Here is a 6,657-nt window from a genome sequence, read left to right as displayed (position 1 = left end):
CCGGGACGCGGCGGTCACCGCTCTGGGGCCGGGGCGCTGCACCCCGCGGGGAGCTCAGAGACTCGGGCAGGGGCACCTCGCGCCGGATGCACGCCGATGCCGGGCCGCGTGGCGCCGAGCGCGAGAGCGGAACATCGTCCGCACCGGTGCCGGGGACCGGCAGGAGACACCGGCCACCGAGAGCTGTCCCAGCGCGAGGAGCTCGGGCGTCTGGGTTTCTGAGCGTCAGCTCTGATTCCGCAGCCCTGGCCAATGAGCTTGGAGCGGGAGACCCAAGTTGTGCACCTGAGAGTCCTGGTCCGCAGGTGAGGCGCAGCGGGAGGGTCCCGGAAAAGCATCCAAGGGGAGCGGGGCGCGCCGGGCGCTGAGGAGGGGGGCGAGGCGGCCCCGAGGTGCCCTTCGCTTTTCGTAGTTTCTGAATGTTTCAGGATGAGCATCCAGTGTGTGATAGGCTTCACTGAGAAAATGCGAATTAGCAAAGCCGAAATAGCGCAACCCGAATGTGAAATGCCATTTTGCAAAAGCAATTGTAGGAAACGGCCTCTTGGCGTTCATGTGAGAAGGTTCAACTCGGGAATCTTCCCGACGCGCTGTGTTTACATAGGTATGGATCTCAGCGCAGTAGCCTGCGTAAGGCACGGTATAGAGTGCTACTTCTTACAGTACTTGCGTAAGCGTTCTTAGAAAATGGAAGTTAATATTGTCATTATCATAGGTGTGAGGAAAGTGAGGATCTTCAAGCTCTGAGCTGGATCTTTGACAAAAAGAGCTGGTTCCCCTCAGTCTTAAGTAAACCGTGTTGCTGCCTTGAACATCTGACCTAGCTCACCTAGGTTTTCTAGCCCAGCCTTCACACAGAGTTGTTCTTCAGTAATGCTGGCTGTGTACCCGGGCAAAGGGCAGCAGCTGTCCCCAATTTCCTCTCCCGACGCTTCAGTTTCACTTCTATTTTTAAAAATCATAATCAAGCCATTTGCAGTGAAGTTTAGGTCAAGCATCCCTTTTGATCTAATTGCTTTAAGATTGTTGTAGTAAAATGCGCTATATCGCATTATTTTTGAAAGGATGGATTTGAAAAGAACCATCTAATTCATTGTTTTTGTTTCATTTCTGTGTTTAAGGTGATGGAAGTGTAAGACATTGATGCAGAAGAGATTTCTTTAAAAAAACCCAAATCAATATGACGTATAAATAATAACTTTTGCAGTGATTATTGGTCTCAGTGGGAGTAGTAAAAGCCACAGCAGATAGGAGTAGACACACACATGACTCACCTGTGACTTGTGGAGAAGTTTACAAGAAAAATTGCACCTGCTCTTCTCTGACACAGAACTCAGACTCCATGGAAAACAAATGCTGTGATTTGATCCTGGAGGCATTTTCAAACCCTTGGTTTCCTGTCCATTTTTAAGGTGATGGTTTAAATTGTGTACTCAACAAAGACATATTAATAAGGATAAGTAAATTATGAAATAATAATTGTGCATAGAACACAACTCTGTTTACATAAGTTTGCATTTATTATTATGCTGTAATCATAGGAACCAGAAGTGGCAGTCATGTCTAGTACTTTCCTCTTCGGCATTTAAATTGACAAACTCAAAGTGATCAAGCAACTTGCTCAGGGTCATTCAGTAATTTATACAGTAGAATAGGTATTTAGTTGCGTTTTCATCCTTTAACAAAATAAGTACCTTTTTTCTTTGGTACCGAGAATCAAACTCAGGACTTTATGCTTGCCAGGCAGGCACTTATGCCACTGAGCTTTATCCCTGGCCGAAAATATGTACCTTTTTGAGGGAAAAAAAAAAAGTTTTACACCTCTGTGAGAAAAGACTTTCCCCAACCTAAAGTTTACTATGTTTAACTGAACATACAATACAAAACAGCAGCCCAATAACTTTACTTTGGCAACCAAAAAAGGAAACTGCCAGAGTGAACTTTGTTCAGACTGTGTCTCAGAGCTCTGTTGTGCCTCTGGATTAGACAGCTACAAAGAGCCACAAGGAATGGTGGCCTTTGTCAATTTTCTGCAAACAAAGGGACAATTCTCTACCTGGAAAAGAGACTGGTGCATCAGCGTGCACATCTTCTAAGGCAAGCCTAAGTGAGATTTTGGAAACTACTGCATATTTAGAAGATTGAAATGTTGTTCGGAATTCAAGTATAGATGCGTTTTATAGCAGAAGCCTTTTCATCCTGGGGAATTGGCAGGATTGTGAGTCTCCATCATCTGTGACATTCTGCCCACACTGTCAAGAAAACTAAATCCCAAAATTGATTTTATGGCTTCAGAGGGTTGATATGCGAATTTAAACAATGCAGTAATGCAGATGCCAGACTCACTTGCCTGAAACTTTTTTTGTTTTTGTTTTTTTTTTTTGGTTTTTCTCCCGTACCGGGAACCGAACTCACAACCTGCGCTTGCCATGCAGGCACTTTTGCCGCTGAGCTAAATCCCCAGCCCCTGAAACTTCTTGTTCTATGCTGAGTCCCTCGTAGGCTCAGCAATCTCCTTCAGAAGAACTCTATCACAGCCTGGTAAAGAACAGCGTGAAAGCCCATGCAGTAACACTGACCCTTCATGAAGCCCAAGGTCTGGGAGGCGGGGTCTACATTGTGAAACAACTTTTGATATGTCATTCAAATAATAGCAGAAGCCTCTCATTTTACAGTGCACAGATCAGTATTTTAAAATATATTTGGAAGCTTACAAAATCACCCCTACTATATAATTTCAGAATAAGCTGTTTTCCCGAAAGAAAGCTCTTACTCTTTAGGAATCCCTCATCCCTCCTCCCCTTAGCATTACTCCCAACTTTTGCAAAGCACTGTTCCAATTTCTGTCTCTCAATTCACAGGATTCTTGAAATTTCATGGAAATTGATTAATACTGTATGTGGTCTCATGTGATTAGTTTCTTTTATACATTTTTTCTATGGCTCACTTATATCATGATATCTATCAATACTCCCTTTTTTGCTGAGTAATTTTTCATTATATACATGTATCATAGTTGACTTTTATTTATTTATTTATTTTGTTTTTGGTTTTGGTTTTTCTCCGGTACCGGGAACCGAACTCACGACCTTGCGCTTGCCAGGCAGGCGCTTTTGCCGCCGAGCTAAATCCCCAGCCCCAGTTGACTTTTCATTAATGAAAGGTATTGGAGTTTTCTTTTGGCTATTATGCCTAACACTACTGTGAATATTCATAAATGCTTCTGTGTAAACACTTGGGTATATCTATGGGTCACATGAAACTTCAGATCTCTTTTCCAAAAGTTGCATTTTTTGGCATTCCTTCAATTGACATATGAAGGTCTCAATTTCTCTAACTCTTTGAGAACACTTAAATGTTTTCCGTATTTTATTAGCATTTTTAGTACAGGTTTGTATGAACTACTTTCCTTTGTAGTTTTCTTTTTCAATTTTATTTTAAAGAGAATAGTAAAAAAAAAGAAGAACAATAGCAAAATACGCATATCCCAGATAAAAACAAAGCAAAGCAAAAACGTTAAAAATGATACAGGATTTCAAAACAAAATGATAGGAATTAACAGTGGTTGTTATTCTACATATTGTTATCTTTGGTGAAGTTGCTCAGATTACCAGATGTAAGAACACAAGATTAATCAAATCATTTTTCTTCATAGTTTTAATTTGCCTTCATTAATTATATAGGACACCGTTTCATGTGCCTATTGGCAATTCATACATATATTGAAGGATATACCTATTTAAATTATTTACTTATTATAATTGATTTGCTTTATTTTTAAATTTTAAGAGCTCTATAGATATTTGAGTGCAATTTCCTTTTTGATATACAGTGGTACCTCGGTTCACGAACTTAATTCTTTCCATGATTCTGGACACAAGCCAATTTGGATGAGAAGCCAGTCAAATTCAATGGTTAGGATCAATGTTGACCCTCTGGCAAAGGCAGGTACCACTGTATATCACTGAACATGTTTTCCAATTTACTGGATGTCTCTTTACTATATGGTGTAATTTGCAGCACACTTTTAATTTTCATGCAAATATATCTAATATTTTCCTTATCATTATCTTACTTTTCTGAGGCTTTCACTTACCCAATGTCATGAAGATTTCTGCTCTAGTTTTTCCAAATGATTTCTTGAGTCTCAGCTTAAAATACACCCGCGATCCTCTTAGACAAATTTTGCATGCTTGCAATGTAGGGACCCAAATTCCCTTTTTTTCTTTTGCATATGGATATAATCTTCTGGCCTCATTTATTGAAAAGGTTTTTTGTTCCTCACTTTTGCTTCCCTACTTTTTCTTACAGTAATACATTTCCTATTTATATTCTGTGGATTTTATTTTCTAATGTAATATTACAAACTGATTTTTCCTGCAGTTGTACTTTTCATCCTCCTGTTTTAAAGTTTTTTTTCTTACTTTCTTAGTATTTTTGTGATTTTTACTATCCACTATATAGTTAATACATCTCAAAATTTATTTTTAGCCTACCAGTGTTCCCCCAAGACCTTGACTATATTTTCCATGAACATCTTGAAGCCAAGTTCATCCATGGGGAAACCTTCTTCATCCTCCCTCTTCTTACTCCTCCTTCTCTGTATTTCCTTATATCTCCAGAACTCAGTCATCCAGATTACTAACATGAGAACCATATCTTCCTATTTTAAGCTACTTTTCCCACATATAGATAGTCATTTAGTCCTACTGTTTTTATTTCCTGTGGATTTATATCCACTTATATGGATGTATGTACCCTACATTGAACCTGTCATTTCAACTTTATGCCCAATTCATTATTTCTTGACTCCAAAATGTGAGGGTTTTTTTGCATAAAAGTGAGTTTTCTTCAGGTCTATTTCCCTCACTACCAAAAATGAAATTATTTTCTTTATTTGTACAGAGGATTGCATTATGCTGGCTAGACAAGTTGCTTTACCACTGAGCTACATCCCCAAACAAGAACTGCAAACATGCCTATGGACTTAAAACACCAGGGAAATTGCTCTCAAATATGATATCCAACAATTTCCTTTTCAATGTTCTTTCTTTAAATTCCATGTTATACCAGGTGTTCCTAAAGTTTACCATTGCTGGACACAATAAGTAAAACCCACAACTTAAGCAAGAGTTTTAATTTGACTTACACTTTTGAGGGATTCGGCTCATGGCCAGTTGCTCCAAGAAAGCAAAATTGTGGAAGGGCATGGCAGAGCAAAAATTCTTAGTTCATTCTAGCCAGGCAACATTGCCAGGGAAGCATTCAAGGCTAAGTGGTGAGGGGCTAGACATAGACCCCAAAGCAACAACTCCATGTAGCTCCTAGACACCTATAAGTGTGGTTCACCAATCCCTGGGCAGACTTCAAGCTCAGCCCTATTGGAACTCCATCATAATTTTCACATTCCCCCTCTGGTCAACTTCATGTTTGAACTACAAATAAAGACAAAGTTCACAGTTCTGCCTAACACAATACACCTCTACTACATGTAACCAGAATGACAAAAATCCCTTCTCCAATGTCTCACCGATTCTAGTACTTGTCAAAAGTCCAGGTTCATGTCTCTTTTGAAACTCATGACAAACTCTTAGCTGTGAATACCTGTTAAAATCAAAAACAAGTTATATAATCCCAAAATAAAATGGCCCAGTGTAATCATTCCCTTTTCAAAAGGGAGGAATGGGGCACAGAAAAGAATCAGACTAACTAGAGTAGAATTGAAACCCAGAAGGGCAAACACTGAATCCTGTTGCTTCCATCTGGAATCCTGCTTACTCCATGGAGAAATATGAGTTCCAGAGGATGTGGGTATCTCCACACCCATGGTCTCTTGCATTACATCAACATGGCCTCCAGCGTGGGCTGGCTCCTTTTATGGCTTACAGCCTCCTGCAGCAGCCATTGCATATTCCTGGTAACTGTCTTCCACAGATCTCTGTAGGATCTTTGGCTTCACTACTACAACTCCTCATACTACCTCCTCTGAGCCACCTTGCCTGATCTGTCAGTCCTCCTTGACCCCACACTCTTGCATTCTACATGCCTGAGAAACCAGCATCACACGGAAATGTCATGCAGGACTATGGAGATTGTGACCTCTGAAAGCGAATCCTGGAGAGCCAGTGCCCTCAGAGGCCCTTCTTTGCCAGTATCTTGAAGGACTCTCCTAAACTAAAAGGTTTAAACTGTTTCAGCCCTAAGTCTATAATGGATATAATCTTGCTGGTTTCTGAGATATTCTCAAAGCATCATTCTTATCCCTGTAGAAAGTATGTTGTTTCTTTTTAATGGTGTTAACATTTACAGCAGCCACATCACTTTTGACCCTAACATTATATCACTTTTACTTCTGAGCCCAAATCTATCTTTTAAAAATTTTATGTTGTATTTTTGGCCCCCAGATATCACTGTATATCTGCTTAAAAGCAGCCAGCAGTACTCAGGCTACAGCTTAAATATTGGGCAGCCTTTGAATTTACTCCAGCAGATCTAAGAGTCCACTTTCCTTAGTCTTGCTCTTCCACAAAGTCTCAGTGACGTGCAAAAGGTAGACACATTTTCTGCATAACATGCATGTCATGTAGTGTATCTGTGCATAGATTCCTTCTTCACAACTTTAACCTGCTTTGCCTGATCTTTAGTATCCACATTCTG

The 6,657-nt window shown here is 40.2% G+C and overlaps 1 protein-coding gene across 1 annotated transcript in view; it reads right to left on the bottom strand.

Moving 5' to 3' along the window:
- Nucleotides 1-140, bottom strand: part of Luzp2 (leucine zipper protein 2) — a gene marked incomplete in the record, with an annotated part of 425,545 nt that extends 425,405 nt beyond the window's left edge. The window contains 1 exon segment of the mRNA XM_005401738.2: nucleotides 1-140.
- Nucleotides 141-6,657: the final 6,517 nt, after the last annotated feature.

Source organism: Chinchilla lanigera, unplaced genomic scaffold, assembly GCF_000276665.1.
Source record: "Chinchilla lanigera isolate Chin_1 unplaced genomic scaffold, ChiLan1.0 scaffold00075, whole genome shotgun sequence".
Lineage (NCBI taxonomy): Eukaryota > Metazoa > Chordata > Mammalia > Rodentia > Chinchillidae > Chinchilla > Chinchilla lanigera.
The sequence above is the reverse complement of the archived record's forward strand: the minus strand, read 5'-3'. Positions and strand labels throughout refer to the sequence as shown.